The sequence below is a fragment of the Rhinopithecus roxellana genome, chromosome 11 (assembly GCF_007565055.1).
Source record: "Rhinopithecus roxellana isolate Shanxi Qingling chromosome 11, ASM756505v1, whole genome shotgun sequence".
In the NCBI taxonomy this organism is placed as follows: Eukaryota; Metazoa; Chordata; class Mammalia; order Primates; family Cercopithecidae; genus Rhinopithecus; species Rhinopithecus roxellana.
In genome coordinates, this window is record NC_044559.1 from 27,488,771 (window position 1) to 27,510,211 (window position 21,441).

Genomic DNA, 21,441 nt, shown 5'->3' on the forward strand with positions numbered 1-21,441 from the left:
CAGACACTTGTCATTTCTTGTGGTGAGAACATTCAAAATCCTCTTTTTTAGCTATTTTGAAGTATACATTATTATTAGTGGCCGTAGAACACCAGAACTTACTCCTTGTATCTAACTGTAAATTTGTACCTGTTGACCAACCTCTTCTCGCCCCCTCCCCTTCCCCTCTTCCTAGCCTCTGGTGACCACTGTTCTACTCTGTGCTCCAATGAGATCAACTTCTTCAGATTCTACATCTGAGTGAGATCGTGCAGTGTTTGTTTTTCTGGGTTTGGTGTATTTCACTTAATGTAACTTTCTGCAAGCTTATCCACGTTGCTGAGAATGACAGGATCTTATTCTCTTTTACAGTGGAATAGTGTTCCATTGTATGTGCCTTATTTTCTTCACCCATTCATTTACTGATGGGCACTTAGGTTGATTCCATATCTTGGCTATTGTGAATAGTGCTACACAAACATGGAAGTGCATATGTCTCTCCCATAGGCTGATTTTGTCATCTTTGCATGCATATCCCAGCAGTGGGATTGCTGGATCATCTTTGGTGTACAAGGCCGCTTGTATAGTACTTTATTCACAGAACACAGTCTAAAACTGTTTGCCAAGTGAAATAATTATTAGAGAATAACAGTGATGGTCTGGTTAAAATACATTCTATAACAGGAATTTTTAAGATCCCATTTATATAACAATCTCTAAATTTAAAACATGATTCATGCTATTTATATTAATTAGGTAGTAAAACAAGAAAAAAGGAGTAGAACTGAGCTGAACTGTCAAATTATTCTTTTGGGTTTTTTATTGGTTTGTTTTTAATAAAAACACATGAAAGACAAAAATAGGTGGCACATGCAGCTTTACTATCACCAAGTCACTACTTGCTAATATTTTAGAAATTCTTTAGTCTTTTTTGCATATCTTATAAGGTAATTATACTACCATGTTATTTGTCATCTAACATAAGCACGTTTTACATTATTAGAAACTTTTACAAACATTTTGAAGAGTACTTGATATTTTGTTGCCTAGTGGTAACATGTTATAACTAATCATTTCTATATTTTTAAATTTAGGTCATTTCTTATAATTTTATTATTATTATAAATACAGCTTGATGAAAGGTTTTGTATGCATCCAATTTATCCCATATTTTGGGATTATTATCTTAGGAAGATTTTCCAAAGTAAGGAAACTGAATTAGCGGGTATGAATATTTAAGATTTTTGCCAATTTTCTTTCTTAAAAGGCTTGCACTTATTTATATTCATACCAGCAATAGACCTGGGCACCCATTTTTCTAACTGAAAAAATTACACATTAAAAAAGATATCATTACTTTTCCATGCGAGTGTTTTGAGCAACAAGAATGGCTAAATGCCAGAACTGGGATAGGTAGTTAGTGCTACATGAATGTAAGCATGAAGTGCTATGCTAGTAAAGAAAGTTAAAAGGCAATTTAAAGAGTTAGCTTTGAAAGATAAGTAAGACTTAGAAGGGCAGAAGAAAACGGATGTAAAAAAGGACAGAGAAACAAGATCTTTGTGTGGCAGAGAAGGGTTTTGTTAGAACAAGAGGTTTATTGATGGGAATGGTGTGTGTGATATAGAATTTGATGTCAACTTGACTGGACCACAGGGTGCCCAGATATTTGGCCAAATATTCTGGGTGTTTTTATGAAGGTGCTTGTATGAGGTTGACATTTAAGTTGATGGACTGAATAAAGCAAATTGCGTTCCCTAATGTGGGTGAGCCTCATCCAATCAGTTGAAGGTCTGAATGGAACAAAAGACTGACCTCCTCTGAGCAAGTGGAAGTTTTTCCTGCCTGTCTGCTTGTGAATTGGGACACTGTTTTTTTCTTGCCTTCAGGCTTGAACTAAAACATCAGCTCTTTCCAAGTCTTGAGCCTTTCATTTGTGACTGCAACTCACCCATGGACTCTCCCAGGTCTCCAGACCGCAGACTGCAGAGCTTGGTATGCAGCCTCCATAATCATGGGAACCAGTTCCTTATAGTAGATCTTTTCCTCTGGATAAGCACATCCTGTTGGTCTGTTTCTCTGGAGAACCCTCATACAGCACCTTTTAACAGTTTCCTACATATTCGCTGACGAGCTGCATTTCCTTACTTTTGAATTATCTGTTTATGCTGTATACCTATGTATCTATTACGACATTTCGTATTGATTGCTGTGAAAAAATTCTATCAATTTTCACAGTGTTTGTTAGTAATCCTTTAACTGTCCTCACCGGCTTTCCACCCTAAAATTCCAAGAAACTCTACCAGAAACACTAAATTTTTATTAGAAATTAAGACAAAGGAACACTCATTTAGAAAAAAAAGAAGAATGGATAAGTAAAGTTTGTGGGACATGGCTTTTCATCTTCTGCGTCAATAAAAAGTAAATAAATAAAAGAAAAGAAAAAATGAAAGCAGCTCCTATAGTTAGTCCACCATGGATTTGTTGTTCTTTTGTCTCTGTTTAAACGTCAAATGCCAAAAACTGCATGTGGGTTCTCCAACAATCCACGAGACGTCACCACTGTGGAGTGACTTGACAGAACTATACAGTTAAGTTTCTATTTGTATTGGAGAGATTTTTGTCTATGAAAATAATTAAACTCGGAAAACCACTGTCAGGAGGAGCAAATACATTAATTTGAGAATACACGAGAGTTAGAAAGTGATCATTCATTAGGGTAAATAGATAAATAAAAGAAACAAGTCTTTTTGCTTTTAAATCATGTGAAGGTGATTAGCTGGAGGCATTGAATAGAGTGCCTAGTTTCAGGGCAGAAGACGCAAGTGTTTCTCCAGTCTGTGTAGACTTCCCCACGGACTGTCCATCTCTCAGTGTTGGCATTTCCTCCAGCTCTCAGCCTTGGGAAATAGCTACAATAACTATTTCAGTGTCTTCTTCAGCTCCCCACTGCTGCACAGGTGGCACCTTCCTATATATCACAGTCATCTGTCCTTAGACCAGTTGACAGGGGTTTCTACCAGCTGGTTGCTAGCTTGGAAGTTGAAGAGAAGTAAAACTCTGTCACCCAACAAGAGTTGTTTCTGACCTCTGCTGTGGCTTGCAGGAATTTACTTAGCTGTTCCTGGTTGTCTATGCAGAATCTCCTTGAAACACTAAAAAACCCTCTACTTTTGAATAAATCAGGCTGAAAGTCTTCCTGACCTCTTTTGCTGTTGTTCTGCCTTGTGGCTGACACGGAAACAGGTCAGGGATGCACAAAGCCCACAGTCGGCTTTGGCCAGAGCACTTCCTTCCAGGGTCTCTCTGGAGGCTACTGACTAGATTAGCAAAGGACATTTCCCCAGATCCTTATCCATAATGTGAATGAAGCATGTCTATAAAGAGAGGCTCAGAATCCATTATCCACACTGACAATCTCGGCATGCTCTGCTGCTTAATATTCAAGTGCAGAAAAAAAAAACTGGAATTAGACAAGCTGGAAGGAAATGAAATTCTAGCCCCAAAACCCAACTGGCCAATTACTAGCCACAGTAAGTGTAATCATTCATTGTTTTTTTGTTTTTTTGTTTTTTTTTTTTTTGGTCTGAGACTAAAATTAAAACTTTATTATTTTCCCACTTAATGGTTTAAGTTTAACAAATGGTTGTAAATATTTTAGCATGCAAAAAGCTTTTTCTTAATAGGAGCTCATTCAAAATATAAGATAGTAATTAAAGAAAACTGCTGGTGTTTATAGTCTGATACTCTCACTATTAAAATGAGCTATGTATAAAAAAATATGTATTATAAATGGCAATTATGGTGTGGGAGCTAAATACAGATAATTCATACTTCTTTCATAATAGCACATGTGATCTTGGATGTTTGATATAATTCATAACATAAAGAAACTGATAATACTGCCAAAAGAAAGTCATATAGATATTTCTAGTTTCCATTTTCTACTGTAAAAAAAAAAGTTCATAATTATTTAGAGTGAGAGTCTTTTATTTATTTATTTTTTATTTTTATATTTTCCTGAAATTTCTGTAACAAAACCACTTCCTTTAAAGATGCATGATAAAGTACAGGCCACTGCTCATTGCAAAACACATCTGTGCAAAATTGCTAAAGAATCGATTCTAATGTTCCCTTTCATTTTAGATTGTGCCAGCTTGTGCTATGATGCTCACTGAAAAGTGCTTCTAAAGTTGCAAAAGAAAACTTTGTGTGGAACATTACTTTAGGTAGAGCATTGGTTTAGGAAAAAAAAAAAAACACTTAAATATCTAAAAAGATTTAACCAGACATATTTATGCCATGTAGCCTCTAATATTTTCTTATTATTAATTTGTACCACAGATGCTTCCAATAAAGATTTGCAGTGGTTTCACATAAAACACACAGATAGAACAGACACAAAGACCATTAAAAGAAGACTAAAAAGAAATGAGGGTCAAGCAGTGATCTTCACAGACTCCTCTAGTAAAACTGTAATTTTAAATCATATGACCTCTCTGGGCCACACCTGCCTGGGAGAGGCAGGTTTATGGAGTAGAAAGATACCAGGGTAGAAAACGCACGCCTTCAGGTCACTGCATCCATGAGCCATCAATTTCCTTACCCATCAGCAAGAAGGACCAAGAGAAGACGAAAGAAAAAGAAAATGCAGGGAACAAACAGGTTGACTGAGCCCACGGAAACACTATTGATCCTGTGCTGTGTGACCAGCTCAGGGACGATGCAGATGAATCCATTCTCTGCCTCAGGGAGCTCACAGTCTAGTATAAGAGGGAGGGGGATGTATGGTCCTAAACACACAAAAAAATGCAATGACAGAAGAAGAAACGTGCACAGCAAGAAGCCACCTCACCGGGCCAGAGGCAGGCAGTGGGAGGTACTGCCCACAGAGCGATGCCAGAGACATATCTCCTAAAGCTCCACCTGCAAGCATGCCCTGGGGCAGGGAAGCTCATTCCAGTGTCTCTATTCCGCCCTCACCTCCACCTAGCCTTGGCTTTCTTCTCCATTCTGCTTCTTTTCCAAGCTGCCAAAGGAAATGTTGTAGCAGCAAGAATCTGCAAGGGATCACAAAACCAGCAGGCACAGCAACGTCCAAAGCTTCAAGACAGATCATGCTCTTGTCTCCCATCTGTCCCTTGGAAATAATCTCGGCATCTTCTAAGCAGATGGCCACACAACCTTGGCAGGAAGGATAGGAGTGTAGAGATAGCCGCTGGGTCTGGCTTATTTCTGGTAGAAGGCGCCTCTCCTTGAACAGCTCCTGACTCTCAGAGCGTCAGTTGGCACATTGTAAGGTGGTGGGGGGTTGAGTTTTGAGGATCTTTGTGGGGTTTCATCAACACTGGCATGACTTTGTTTTCTAACTTTAGTTTCAGCAGCTTTTGTGTATTTGAATCCATTGTCAGTAACAACTGCCCAGTGGCCACGGCAAATCCCCCAGCCCCGTCCCAGTCCAGTCTTGAATGGTTACAGTTAGACCATGCCTTAACATTCTCTTGTACTTCTTATCTTCTTTTAGGGACTCTCTTTTCCATGCCTGTGATCAAAGTCAACACTCCTCTGTGGACTTTCTGTAGTTTCTCCTACTCTCGCTCTAAGATTGGTGACGGAACATTCCACGATGTTCCAGGATGTATTAGTCCATTCTCATGCTGCTAATAAAGACATACCTGAGGGTGGATAATTTATAAAGGAAAGAGGTTTAATGGACTCACAGTGCCACATGTCTGAGGAGAACTCACAATGATGGCAAAAGACAAAGGAAGAGCAAAGGGATGTCTTACATGGCGGCAGGCAAGAGGGCGTGTGCAGGAAAACTTCCATTTATGAAACCATGAGGTCTTGTGAGACTTATTCACTATCAAAAGAACAGCACAGAAAAACTCACCCCTATGATTCAATTGCCTCCTACTGGGTCCCTCCCATGACACGTGGAGATTAATACAATTCAAGGTGAGATCTGGAAGGAGACACAGAGTCAAACCATATGGCAGGAGGTTCTCAATAAAGCTGGGTGTTTTCTACTGTCCTGTTCCTGATTCTGTAACCACCTTTGTGACCTAGAAAGTGCCTCCTCAGATTAAACACATTATTTTCAGAGTTTATAAACACCTCAGCTCTGTGAATTATATATTGAATAAGAGAATATCTTGATAAATGGTAAGGACTTCCTCAAATTTGAGCCACATTCATTCATTTACTAATATATTTATGTGGTAAACAAATCATTATTCAGAACTTACTCAGTTTTACATACCAAGCTAAGTGCTGGCAAAGATTTCGTAGGAAGGCAGCCATTAAAAGAAGCTACAGATTTAAATAGGCTTCATATTGCTATATATATATATATATATAGCACCTTCATATTGCTATATATATATATATATACACCACCTTCATCCATTTACCTCACCATCTTTATATAGATTGATGTATGATCCAACCATCCATGTGCTCACTCTTTCTAATACTATATTATAAGCCTCTCAACAATGGGGACAGAACTCTATCTACCTTTTTATAACCCAAGAACAACATCACCTTTTGATGACTAGCCAACCCTGGAATGCCAGGGGTCATTCATTCATTCATTTATTCATTCAACAAAATAACCATGTTGTGCCCTTCCCTGTGCTTGAAATTTAGCATCACAATGTAGGCAAGATCCTTGCATTCAACAACCTTACACTGCATTGAGGAAAAATGGAACATAAAAATTTACAAAAGGATAAACAGCAATATCACAAAATACCAAATAGGCATGAGTACTAAGAAGATGAGTAGAGGAGAGTAATGTAAGAAGGACTGACACAGTACTGTAACTTGAGGACTGGAGAAGGAGAGAGGAAGAAGAGGAGGTCTGGGCAGAGCCGAGATCTGAGTGGGGAGAAAGAGCAGGAAGATGTGAAGACAAAGGACAACGGTGTCACAGTGGAGAGAGGAGTTCATGCCAAAGCCAGTCCACCAGATCCCACATTCCATTCCAGGGAGAGAGACAGGCCATTGGGCTGAACGCCAGCAAACCTGGGAAGCACAGCACAGACTAGTGCACAGGAATGACTTCTTCTGTGGATTATAGGGAATGAGGTGCTTCCTCACCCATTGGCCAAGAGACCTTTTCAGAATATGTTAAATAATGCAACTCCTCCTCTGCTCGAAATATTCCACACCTCACCCGTTTGGAAGCAGTTCCAGAACTGAAACAACGACGCAGGCATTTGCTATGACCCTTGCTCCTAATTCTTGCTCTGGATCTCCATATTTCATCATCAGAAGTTTTCTTGGTGGCTTCCCCAGACACCTGTCTAAAACAGCACCTTCCATCTCCACCATCTGCTAGACCTTCCCATCTTCATCTTTGTTCACTGCCCTCACCAATGACTTGACATAAATTAGGTAGTTATTCACCTCCTCTTTTACAGTCTATCTCTTGCTCTACAATCACCTTAATTTTGTATATGATTCTATGTTCACTCTCTAAAATAATGTCAGAAACATGACGGTCCTCAATAACTATGGCTTGGGTAAATGAGTGAAGGAAATTGTTGATGTAGCGTGGGACCCATTGGGAATTTAGGAAGCTGTTGGGTCCGTTCTGATGAAAGATCATAGCATCTTGGACTGAGATGCTGGTGCTGGAGCAGCAGAAAATGGCCACACTTGATGGAAGCAATAAGATGTTGTAATGGATCAGATGTGGGAGATAAAGGAAAGGGAGGAATTAGCTTAAAATTGTAAGCCTGAAGCTTGAGAAACTAGAGCAATGGTGGAACTGTTCACTGCGGCAAAGAGGACTAGAAAAACACTGTTAATATTTTTATTTATTTATATACCTACTAGTTTTGCTGGAGAACTTTCTTTTGTTCCTATAAAACTTACACAATTGATGAGATAGCTCAATGGAGATGTCAAGTGGGCAATGAACATGAGAGTCTGGAGCTAATCAGAGAAGTCTTGGCTGGAAATATAAAGAGTGAGCTATTTGCATACAGGTGTTTTCAGAGCCATAAGTTTGCATGAAGTCACCCAGGAAGGAAGGACTCTCAGAGAAGAAAAGAGGGTGACGAATCTCTCTCTCTCTGACATTCAGAGTCTGAGAAGGGGAGAAAGAGACAGCAAAATAGACCTGACAGAAACAACCAATAAAGTAAAAGGAAAATCAGGAAATAGTGAAAGGTCTCAAGAAGAAATGTATGGTCCACTGCATCAAATGCTCCTGAAGTTCAAATGAAATAATTCTGAAGAAAGCATCATCAGGCTTAGCAACATGGAGAGCACTGCTGTGTTGATGAAAGCAGTTTTATGTGAAATCCTAAGAGCAGAGGCCACAGCAAGACTGCTATTCTTAACATGTGGATCAGAAGAAGGCATGGTATCTCCATCACTCATCTATATTTATCTGTCTATAAATGTAATCTGCTATTTATCCATATCTATCTATCCAAATCTATTTATCATCTCTCTCTCCATATCCATCCATCCATGCATCCATCCATCCATCCATCCATCCATTTATCCATCCATCTCTCCATCTCTCCATCCATGCAGCTATCCATCCATCTATCCATCCATGCATCCATCTATCCATCCATCCATCCATCCATCCATCCATCCATCCATCCATCCATGCAGCCATCCATCCATGCAGCCATCCATCCATCTATCCATCCAGCCATCTATCCAGCCAGCCAGCCAGCCAGCCAGCCAGCCATCCATCTGTTCGTGTATCTATTACCCCTTTAGAGAGAGCACTCAAGATAGAGACAATAGCTCATCTCCTAGTAAACAGGAGTTTGAATGATATGTGCAGTAAGGTCTAAAAATTCAAGAAAACAGTTTAGTCTTTAGGTAATAATATAAGGAAGTGTCAAATCCATGGGAGTGGGTGAAATCACTGAGGGAAAGGCTTCATAGGGGGAGGGGAGATACATGAGGGAGAGACAAGTGGTCTGGGACAGTGAGAGAGTGGTGAGAATGAGTAGAGCTTGCTTCAGGGATCTAATTCAGGGACCAGGCTGATAAACTGTAGGTAACCTTTCAGAAGTTACTGAATTAAATGTAAGTCAAGCTGCAGGATGCAAAAAGTTGAAGTATCCCCTAGCGTACTCTGTTACTGCTGGAGCATCTCCACATGCCTCCAGGCTGCAGTCTTGCAGCAACTGCACACAGCAAGTGGCCCCATGTGGCTGCCTCTTGCTCTGTGACTCAGGGGGCGGGGTGCTGAACTTCTGAAATTTCCAGCAGCCTGACACCCCCTCAGGAGGGCTGACCTTCCTTCCTTCTGATAAATTATAAGCTATTCTTCCCTGAAAGATTATAAAGAGAACTGAGATGAAAAGGCCCTGAAGTGTTCCGTCAGGGAACCCTTAGTGGTTTTCCTCTAAGAAAAGATATGAAGCTTGGAAGAAAAGAAGAAAAATGGGGTATGAAAAGTGAGAGAAAAATCAAGTATCTCCTAATGTGCTTTAGATAAGTAAAAATTGTTTCTCAATAATTATCATTCTTTATAGGAGTTCCACTTTGGTGGGTCAGAAAAGAATATCTGATTGGATTATACGGCGTGAACGATGACCTAGTTATCTTGCCCTTGCAAAACCTTTCCCTGGGACGCTAGAACCCAGACAAAAACACCTCCCTGGTGAGCACTCACTGGAATCACAGACGATGCTTGCAGGGAAACAGCCGCGGCTGGGTGGTCTGCTGACGGAGAACCCATCTGAGGAAGACCGTCCATCTGAGGAAGACCGTCCCTCTTCCCAGCCCATAGGGCCTCTTCCTGACCACGCTCCTCCTTCCTTCTTCCTGTCTCTCTGAGGGGATCCCAGGCATTTCCCTCTTGCGCTTCTGGAACAATCAGCTTGGTGGATTCAGGCTTTGAGGACTCAAAGCCTGTGAGGGAATTCAAAGGCTTTTCTTTGGGCTTGCTGTGTTTCCCACCGTCCCTGCGACGCTCACAGAGGGGCGGCTGGCAGATTGAGAATGGGGAAGGAAGGAGAGGAGACAGAAAAAAACCATTCCTAGTTAATATCTTAAACACACACACACACACACACACACACACACACACACACACACACACACAAACTATACCACGGCATCACCAATCCCAAATCCGACTACTCTTCAGCTGAAACTTACCATGGTCTTTTCTTCATACTAGTTTTCTTCATTTCTCTAAACTTCCCATGTTAGCTATTCTTATATCACTTCCATTATTTCCTACTTCTTTGCTTCCAAAACTCCTTCTCTTCTACTATCTTAGCTCTGTCCAAAGAGCTAATAGAGTGTATCTAATATATAATATAGTGTATATAGTATATGATATATATATATATATAAAAATGTGGGAACCCCGAAAATTTGAGACAGGTCTCAGTTAATTTAGAAGATTTATTTTGCCTGCTGTCCTGCTGGCCTGTGCTCAAGGAGTGGTCAGAGCACAGCTTGCTTTTATACATTTGAGGAAGAAATGAGACATTAATCAACATATGTAAAATGAACATTGGTTCAGTCCAGAAAGGCGGGACAACTCGAAGTGAGGAGAGGGCTTTCAGGTCACAGGTAGGTGAGGGATGAATGGCTGCATTCTTTTCAGTGTTTGATTAGCCTTCTCAAAGGAGGCAATCAGATATGCATTTATCTCCGGGAGCTGAGAGAATAGAAGGGAAAGCACCTTGGCCCTAAGCAGTTCCCAGCTTGAATTATCCTTTTAGCTTAATAAGGGATAATTTGGGGGCCCAAAATATTTTTCTTTCACAAATATTATATGTGTAAATACTATTATATATGTAAATATTATATGTGTAAATATTATTACAATATATATAATATTTATAGTATATATCAATTTTGGTGGTCCTTTAAACATTTCTCTGGCTAACTACCATTTTAGGTAAAAAGATTCTTTTCCCACAAAGGTTATTACATAAACACAACTGAAAAGTTACTCAGACACATACATCAGTAAGCAAGACTGCTTACTTGAAATTATAATTAAGTAATAATAATAAAAGGGTTAAAATTAAAATAATAATAATAAAATGATTTCACATTCAGAAACATGATATTGAAGGGATTTCTGGGAGTCATTTTAGCAAAAGGAGCTCACCTTTTGAAGTAACTTGCTTTATATGAGTGAAAAGCATGCTCATTAGCAAAACGTACATCAAGATGCATGTATTATTTGGGTAACCGCTTTGCCTAAACACATAGCTACTATCCTGATAAACATCTCTATTATTTAGTTAATATCACTATTAGCTGAAAATATAGGGATTTGCAGTGGAACTAATTTTAGCTACTAAAAAGTTATTTGTGACATTTGTAATTAGATACAAAGATAAAATTTAATTAACTTTAGCATAAAATGGGAGAACCGAGACCGGACTCCTTTAAATGCTAATACAGCATTTTCAAAGGAAAAGAAAACTTGGCTAGGATGAGGAAACCCAAATTATTCCTCTTCTATTTTTGTTTTGCTCAACCCGTAACATTACTGCTCATCTTTCTAGCTGGCTAACTGGTCCTCTGTATGACTTAAATATATTTTCATTAAATTATAAATGAGATTAAAAGCTTCCATTGTGATTAAAGGTTTTCTTTTTTCTATTTTAACTAAAATAATATAGAATTGACCTAGTCAAGCCTACTTAATTTCTTAGAACCACAGCAACTGGAAATTTTTTAGCAGAACAGGATTTCCTTGTTTTTAAGAAAGCCACATACATCAAAATGCATATCGCCAAGCCAGGCTGCAGCCCTGTGGGCAGAGGCCCTGCCAAGCAGGTTGCCGTATTAGTGTTTGCTTTCAGGGATTCTTTCTGACTTTTCTTCTTTTGCTGGAGGAATGACCGAGATGCTTCAGGTTTTGCCCCAGGACGTCAAACAGAAGTTCTCTCCCTGGGTTTTTTGGTTTGGTTTTGATTCTATTTCTGTTTTGTTCTGTGTTTGCTTTTTCATGAAGGAAAAAGCGAATGCAACTTTAAGAAGACTTTCTTCTTTTCAATGAAAGAGAAAATCCTTCTCTGGCTTCTTTGGAATTTTCCCTTTCATTCTACCTTGGGCAGTGTGCACCAGAATGGGAAACCCTGGGGCTCTTCCAAAAGCTTGGTCCTGGAGAAGCCAGGGCCCTGGGCATGGGGCTGGCTGGCCCACAGTGAGGTACGGACTGGGTGAATATATCTTCAGAGGAAGTGGGTTTGTGTATCTCTGATTGACTCTGTGCCTTTTTCTTAGTATAATCTGAGTTCCAAGAAAACCAAGTTTTGATACTGCATAAAGTCAGAGATAGCTTTATAATTAAGATCGTATTTGAAAGAGAAGTCTCATTATTTTGGAATGGCTTAGCTTTTCTACTTCAACTCCAATCCCCTTTCCCCCAGTATCAAAGTGTGCTGTAATTAATAAGCTTGTAAAACTAAACCCAAAAGTGTTGGCAAATATCAAACACGTTGTTCAGTTTTTCTTTTAAAAAATAAGGTTAAAAACAGGATAGACATTTTTTTCATTGAAGTATCAATAATCCTCTATATGCTAAGGAGAGTTAAGGCACCTACCATACACACCATTTTAATTTTCTTTAATCAATGACTTCAGACTTGTTAAAATTATGTATCGTCATTGAATTTTTATGCCTAGAATTTGGCCTTGTTAGACTCAACTCGAAACATTTCATGGAAGCCTGGGGACAGAGCCTCCATTTCCATCACAGGGCAACAGCGTCAGGCCCATTTTCTCCATGAAGTCTGATTGTTTAAACATTTTATTTCCAAGTGATAAGTATTTATCAGTGGGGAGGAGGTAACTTTCCTGTCTCATGCACTGCAGTCTCTCTTACATTCATTATTCAAGTTCAAAACATAATAGTCATTTACTGAATTAAGATCTCCCCTAAAATTCAGAATTACTACAGGGGAGCCAGCGTGTTTCCTTTTGCAAGTGAGCATGGACTAAGCCCACTCTGCGGGAGGCACTGTATGGGGTTGTGAGCACGGGTGATGGTGAAACCCTGTCCTCCTAGCTGCTTCCAGAAGAGACAGGTGCACAGGCAAACACAGGGTGAAGAAAAGATGTGGCAGGAAAGAGGAAAAATTCTTATCGCAGCCTGAGGACACACGTAGGACAGTCACAATTGGGTGTAACACCTCTTAAATCCTGAACCAAGAGTATCTGTAGATGCTAGAGAGCAAAAGGACTATTTATGTTTAAATTTGTTACTAACAAAAATTGCTGTGATTAAAAACGAATAATGTTGGCCGGGTGTGGTGACTCACGCCTGTGATCCCAGCACTTTGGGAGGCCAAGGCAGGCAGATCACGAGGTCAGGAGATCAAGACCATCCTGGCCAACATGGTAAAACCACGTCTCTACTAAAAATATAAAAATTAGCTGGGCGTGGTGGTGTGCGCTTGTGATCCCAGCTACTCGGGAGGCTGAGGCAGGAGAATCACTTGTACCAGGGAGTCAGAGGTTGCAGTGAGTCCAGATCAACACCACTGACCTCCAGCCTGGCGACAGAGCTAAAAAAACAAAACAAAACAAAACAAAACAAAACAAAAAAACAACTAATAATGTTACCTATGTTATCTTACTGTTACCCAGAGGAAAAAAGTGCAGGACGAAGAAGAGCCACATTTTTTCAACACAAACTTTAAGCTTTTTCAAAGTTACAGCCACCATCAAATAAGGAATATTTACTGACAAAGTCATTATTTTAAACCTTCAATTTGCCATTTGTCTTTTCCTTGAACACTCAGACAGAAGCAGTGAAGACGTGAAACCTTGGCTAGATGATGATAAAACCATCCTTAGTGTTAAAAGTCACGTTCAATAAGTCCCGAGGCAAAAAATTTCATGCATAAATATGTCATATTTAGTTGATCATTGGAAAAGGTGCTATCTCCTCACCCTAACAAAATAGTGGAAGGCATAAAATTTACTTGAACCTTTAACCCTAGCCAATATCTGACACAAAATGCAAACTTAACAGCAGCCTATTGCTTTCTTCTAGCTTATAAAACTGCCAACATTTGGTAGCTAATTTCTGGCTTTTATTTTTAAGACCAAAGGTCTGGATCTCAATGATGGAACAAGGGCACACGGGATGAAGCAAACAGGATGCCCTGGGTGGGAGGGAATATTCTCCACATTATCTTTTGTTGGGAATCCTCAGTTGCTTTTGTAACCGCCCAATGGGTTCACCCTGCCTGCTGCCTAGACAGAGTCGATTTATCCACACAGGGGAATGGCAATGGCAAAAGAATGATTCATGCAGAGCCCGCTGTGTGGGAGGCCGGAGTTTTGCTATTACTCAAATCAGTCTCCCTGAGCCTTCAGGGATCAGAATTTTGAAAGATAATTTGGTGGCTAGGGGCTTGGGAAGTGGAGAGTGCTGCCTGGTCAGGTTGGAGATGGAATCACAGGGGGTCTTCTGTTCCTGGGTGGGATGGCAGAACTGGTTGGGCTGGATGACTGGTCTGGGTGGTGTCAGCTGATCCATGGAGTTCAGGATCTGCAAAATATCTCAAGCACTGATTGCAGGTTTTACAATAGTGTTATTATCCCCAGGAGTGATTTGAGGAGGTTCAGACTCTTGGAGACAGAGGCTGCATGACCCCTAAATTGTAATTTCTAACCTTGTAGATAATTTGTTAGTCCTGCAAAGGCAGACTGGACCCCAGGCAAGAAGGGAGTCTTTTCTGGAAAGGACTGTTATCAATTTTATTTCAGAGTCAAACCATGAACTGAATTCCTTCCCAAAGTTAGTTCGGCCTATGCCCAGGAATGAACAAGGACAGCTTAAGGGTTAGAAGCAAGACAGGGTTGGTTAGGTCTAATTCCTTGGACTGTCATAATTTCCTCAGTTATCATTTTGCAATGGTGGTTTCACTTTCATAAAGGCAGTCTCATTAAAGTAAACAAATATAAGATGTAGGTCGTAGCTGCTCAGTCTACTAGCTGTTCTTCTCCACTAGTTTATGCTTGTAATGGGTTGTCCAAAGAACTGAAGTGAAAGCTTAAGCATTTATATCCAGAATTTAGGGGAAAACTCCTATTAGATGATTGTATGCATTCAGTTTTGGGGTGAACATGTTTTTTAACACATTATTCAAAATATCATCACAAATCTCTCCTGTGTTTTACTTGTAAAGATAACTTCTAATAGACTTCTGTCACCAAGATTAAAAGAAATGATAAATGCCGTGATAACTTTGTTGAAATTCATTAACTTAAAGCAGTGGTAAACAGTCTTGAAGTGCTATTTTTGCACTTAATTTATTCATTGTAATATGTGCAAGCATACGCCCCTGCAGTTTTCAGGAGACAAGTGGAAGAAAGGTGCCCCGTCCTAGGCATGCCATCATTACCCCAATGACAAGGTAGATGAGGGAGACACATCCCAGGGGAATGGTATTTCCAATCAGCCTCTACAAAGAGCTCAAGTAGGAATGCACCAATTATGCAGTGCTTTGCACATATGCATATAGACAGTCAGTGCTTAACAGGTGTACATGTATGGAGTCAGAGCTTTCCGTATTAATATGTATGGCCATGATTCACCACATGTAACATATATATTAAAAACTGAGATATAAATTAGTTTGTGAAGAAAGGTCATCAGTTTTTGTTGCTGTATTTGCTGTTATTGAGAAACAAGAGTGCAGAGACAGAAACAGGGATCGGTGAAGCAGTAAAATTATTCTAAGAATGAATCCTATGCAACAGAAGATACTTTTGTCCCATGTTCAAGCACCATTTTTTCTTTGTAGGACAGAAATGTGTTGCATCAAAATGTAAAGGAAGGAAGTTGACCAGAAAGCAAATGTTTTCTTAGTCTGACACCATATCAACCATCTCTGTATACACGTGATGCCCCCTCCACCCCGCCACATACACACACACTGGATATACTTTAAACTTAACTTCATACAGTCATTCTCTTATCCAAAATAATTAAGGAACAACTGCTATGTGTTAGGTGGTGTGTTGGGCAATGGAGAAGGGGCAAAACAATCAAGGCCCTAGAAAAACAGATATGCCCAGGCCCAGGCCGTAAATCACTCTTCCTAAGGACACAAAATGGCCCACAGGTCACCCTGATGTCCTGTGTTTAAGAGTCAAAATTAACAAAATGACAAACTCCAATTATTCAAGGCTGTTTAAAACATGGTGTCTTGGCCGGGCACAGTGGCTCACACCTGTAATCCCAACACTTTAGAGGCCAAGGCAGGTCAGGGGTTCAAGACCAGCTTGGCTAACATGATGAAACCCCATCTCTACTAAAAATACAAAAATTGGCCAGACGTGGTGGTGCAAACCTGTTGTCCCAGCTACTTGGGAGGCTGAGGCAGGAGAATCGCTTGAACCTGGGAGGCAGAGGTTGCAGTGAGCCAAGATCATGCCATTGCACTCCAGCCTGGGTGACAGAGCGAGACTCCATCTCAAAAAAACAAAGCAAAACAAAAAAACAAACAACAGCAAAAAGAAACATGATATCTTGATTACTGGGACAGAGGAATCCTCCGGACCAGTTATTTGCAAAGTACGTGGCCAAGGACCAGTTTAGATTTTATTTGTGTGCTTATTTGTTGAAAATATTTCAGAGCCGATAATTTTGTCTAAGACAATGAAAATGAACTACTAGAAAAAGAAATGATAAAAAGCATACAAAATAGAAGCCAGTCTTTTTATTACCAGACATAAAATTAGCCGACATAAAATTACTCTGTCAGATTGCTCTAAAACTTGTTGAGAGGTCAGTCTCAATGTCTGCATTTAACATGTAAGAGACCGATAGCACATGGTCTGCAGGTAGCCAGCAGCCTGGAGACCACTTCCCTGAGCAGCTCTGCTCAACACTGTATACTGGGATTTAAGTAAAGGTGAAGAAATGTAGGCAGAATTGTACTTCATGGAGGAAGACTCAAACCTAGTTTGGATATATACCAAAAGAGGATTGATTTGTGGATCAATGCAAGTCTAAAACCTAGGGAGTAGGAAAACTTAATTTTAATTGCTGGCAATAAAGTGGAAGAGTTCCTGGCACATAACAGGCACTTAACAAAAATGTGCTGAATGAATGAAAAAGTCCGCAAGCCAACAGTGACAGACGATGTTGAGAAGAGCATGGAGATAGAATGAATAAAGCCCCATGAGAAAGAATAGTGAGAGGGATTATGGTGTCCTGTACACACCTGGGAAAGGAGAGCAAAGGTGCAGATGTCATCAGATAAAATCAAGATGCAAAAGTTGTGAACATTTAGGAATTAACCAAATGAAATGTAACAGAAAAATGTAGATTCACTGACCCTAGAAAAAAGCAAACCACGCACTGGCTCAACCATATGAAAAAGACAAAAGACAGTCAGGCACGGTGGCTCACGCCTGTAATGCCAGCAAGGCAGGCGGATCACGAGGTCAGGAGTTTGAGACCAGCCTGGCCAACATGGGGAAACTCCGTCTCTACTAAAAATACAAAACATTAGCTGGGCATGGTGGTACACACCTGTAGTCTCAGCAACTCTGGAGGCTGAGGCAGGAGAATCACTTGAACCCAGGAGGCAAAGGTTGCAGTAAGTCGAGATTACGCCACTGCATACTCCAGACTGGCGACAGAGACTCCGTCAAAGAAAACAAAACAAAAAAAGACTCAAGTCCCTTCCTGGGCAGCAAGCTCAGCAGTAAAATGAGGGTTCACAGTCTTAAATTTCATTGATAAAAGCACACTGTGCAGACAAAAAAGTGACAGCCCTAAAATGCTCTGCTCAAGTTGTACCATTTTACGAGAGGTTTTGATAGAAAAGAGAATGTCTGTAGGCAAGCATGAGAGTACCAAAAGATATGAAGATGTAATGACATGGAGAATGGTGAAGAAACCAGTGACGTTTCATCCACTAAAGAAGAATTTGGCTGGGCAAAGGAGAGAGGGTGGTAAAGGCTCTGTACTCAGGTATTTCGTGCTGTCTCTTGTAGAGAAAACATAAAGTTTATGTTTGTCATGGTGGAGGGAGAAGAGAGGGTTGTGCATACTAAGTTGTAGTGAGATTTTAATGTTGATAGAAGGAAACACTTTGTAATAGTCAAATTTATCCATAGCTAGAGCAAGACGTCATCTCTGGAGGTGGTGAATTTTCCCCATTACGGGGGTTGGGGGTGTTCCAGAATAAACTGGGTGAGCATCTTTCAGAATGCTCCAGGGAGGACTTCTGGATTGGGTGGAAACTGGAATACCTGTTGATGGGCAAGTTCTCCATGACAGAAGCCATTGTTTCCATCAAAGAAGTATTTACTGAGCAATGGTTATATGCCTAGCATTGTCTGGGCACTGTGGAGACAGCAAAGAAAAGGGAAATGTTCTCACTTCTTGGAGTTTATTTTCTGCTGAGCAAATAATGAACATGTACCTGAATGGAAATTATATTTTAAGTGTCAAATCAAGTTTTCTTGTTAAGAACAAGACAATTCTTAGAAGCAGAGGAAAGAAGAATGCTCACATGGCAAAGCCCTTCCTTTAACATGTTGAAGAGCAAGTCTGGAAACAGAGTCACTCCACACTGATGGGGGTCCTTCCAAACAGGGAGAGGAAGGAAGAAAGCTCTCCCCTCCTTATCACAGGGCATTGTGGGACATTCAAGAGGAAAGGGAGTTGGTTCGATGCCAAATTTTGGAATGCTCCTTCAAGAATTGGCAGGTGACACTGATCTTGAATGTGTCCATCCAGGGAAGTACAGTGATATCTAAGGACTTGAGAGATTGACAGGCATTCCCCGGGAGGCCCCAAGGTGCAGTTCCACCTCCAAAGCTCCCCAGTCCTTGGCTGGACCACACTACTGCTTGTCCTATTCACACACCAACACTGCAGAATGAGAAAGAGAATGTATTTGTGTGTGGGAGGGCCAGGCATGACAGAGGCTAAAATGAAAGACCAAATATTTAACTGAAGATACCAAATCACCTGAAAAAAAATTTAAAAATATGAATACAAAATCAAGTATTAAAAGAATATTTAAAATAAGTAAAGAAATCGCAATACCAAATTTTTTAAATTAACCAATACTAGAAAATTCATACACTCCAGAAGAGCAACATAAGATTTTTATTCATGAATTACTTGACACCTGTTTCTAATTCTCCTTTTCATACCTTTTTAGCTAAATGCTCTTCGATCACCTCTTCACATGTTGATGAATAATGAATATTTTTCTATAAAGAATATAGAGGCCAGGCATAGTGGCTTATGTCTGTAATCCCAACACTTTGGGAGACCAAGGGTGGAGGATGGCTTGAAGCCAGGAGTTTGAGACCAGCCTGGGCAACATAGTGAGACCCTACCTTTACAAAAAAAAAATTAGCGGAGCATGGTGGCACACACCTATAGTCATAGCTACTCTGGAGACTAAGGCGGGAGATTGCTTGAGCCCAGTGGTTAGAGGCTGCAGTGAGCTACGACGGCCACCACTGCACTCCACTCTGGGTGACAGAGAAAGAACCTATCTTTTAAAAAAATAATAAAAGAATATAGATAATTTAGTCTTACCTCTAGCACAGTTGATCAAAAGTTGTTTATCATTATTGATAGTTGGAAAATTCCTTTTTTTCATAACTTGCTGTTGAGGATGCCATGTAAATTATTAGGATGGTGATCAAATTTGGAAAAGGCCACATTTCATTCACATGATCTGCATCGTTTGGGGGATAATTTCCTACAGACTAGCTTCTGACTCTGTTCACGGCAAATTAGTTCCCACTCTGCTTACAAGTTTCTGATGCTGAGCAGCATGGGCCACACTTCTATAACAATTTGACACCTGTTCCTGCACTGTGTTCAAGGTCAAGTCTAAGGGCACAGTGAGAAGAAAGCATATTGCAAAAGCCATTCCTACTTGGGGGTGCCCAGAAGGAACAAGCACTACGTAATCTGTCCCAATGCAGATGCCCTAACTTGATTTGTACTTACCCAGATCCTCCAAATGCTTGTGGTCACTTCAATGCCAGTAAACACAAAGGAAATATAAAGGAGGAACACATGGTGAAAAGCGTGGTCTTCATCAACTTCAGTACAAATACACTAGTTTTGCAAATATTATACAGAGGCCTATGCAAAAGTGTGACCTTAAATCTTAATCTTTGTTAACTCCAGGTAAATCTACCTTGACTAAAAGGGCAATTCTGTCATCTCTTTTTTTATTACAGTGGTTTTTTTCCTCTCTTCCAGTCATTTTATTTACTCACATTTCTTTTTAATGCTTTGAGTAAGGATAAAATAACTTGAAAGATTCATCATAATGACCTTTGTTCCTTAATTTAATGGTTATCTAGTTTTCACCATTAACATTTGACTGTAAGTTTTAAAAAGAGTCTTTAACCAGATATGGGTGCTAAATTTCATCAACATGCTTGGTCATGAAATCCTGTTATTGCAAAACAATTAATACTTTCCTCCAGCCCTTCTTAAGACCTTGAGGGAAATCAACTTAGAAGATGCCTTCTTTGAAAGTTGAGAAGCATGCCATCACTTTCATCCCTCCCCATGCAATTATCATATTCTCTGTGGAACCCAGGCCTTTATGGTCTTGCTTCTACCCTTTAGGAACATGAAATGGTACCTGGTCCTGTTCTGTCAGAGCTTAAAGACTGGATTAAAGATTATGAATCAAACGAGATCGTCTCATGGGGCTTCAGAAGCAACAGAGGCTTGGAAAGAAGCACATACTTCCCATCACATGAGGCTCTTGAATGAGAGATGCCATAGTTTAGTTGACTTTATTCTTTACCTGTTTCTTTACGTCACTTACGCTCTTGCACCCCTAGTTGTTGGCAGCTTGGTTTTCCAGAATCTGAAGATTATTGTGAAAAACAAGGGGACAGTTATTGATCAGGAAATCAGTAAATAAAAAATCAGGAGGATGAATACTATTTTTATAATTTAACCTCTTAAAAATGGTAAGAAAAAAGTCAGAGAAAGAACAAGCAAATTGCGTACATTCGCCATTTTATAGTTCAGTTTAAGACTGTAGTAAACATCTAAATCGCTCAGGTCTAAATTAAAGCGAGGAGAAAAAAATCCAGTCCTATCTATATGTCAAAACTGAAGTGTTTTCAAGTAGATAAACAACAGTGTTGCCAGGCAAGGTGGGGACATGCCTGTAATCCCAGCACTTTGGGAGGCCGAGGCAGGCAGATTGCTTGAGCTCAGGAGAATGGTACCAGTCTGAATAACATGGCAAGACCCTGTCTCTACCAAAAATACACAGAAATAACCAGGTGTGGTGGTGTGTGCCTGTGGTTCCAGCTACTTGGGAGGCTGAGGGGGGAGGATCACTTTAACCTGGGGGTGTGTGGAGGTTGTAGTGAGCTGAGATTGCACCACTGTGCTCCAGCCTGGGTGACAGAGTGAGATCCTATCTCAAAAAAAAAAAAAAAAGACAGTGGTACTGTACATAAAACAGAGTTCTTGAG

At 40.1% G+C, this 21,441-nt stretch overlaps 1 long non-coding RNA gene across 3 annotated transcripts; it reads right to left on the minus strand.

Moving 5' to 3' along the window:
• Positions 1–831: 831 nt before the first annotated feature.
• On the minus strand, positions 832–21,217 carry LOC115900437. 3 transcript variants are annotated; one of them, XR_004060113.1, is made up of 6 exons: positions 19,520–21,217; positions 17,489–18,838; positions 9,635–9,949; positions 5,873–5,944; positions 4,963–5,654; positions 832–3,411 (listed from the first exon to the last, which is right to left on the minus strand). It is a non-coding gene; the product is annotated as an uncharacterized LOC115900437 (long non-coding RNA). The 3 variants fall into 3 exon arrangements; XR_004060112.1 differs by having other exon boundaries at positions 4,835–5,654; XR_004060111.1 differs by lacking the exon at positions 832–3,411 and having other exon boundaries at positions 4,003–5,654.
• Between the last annotated feature and the right edge of the window lie 224 nt (positions 21,218–21,441).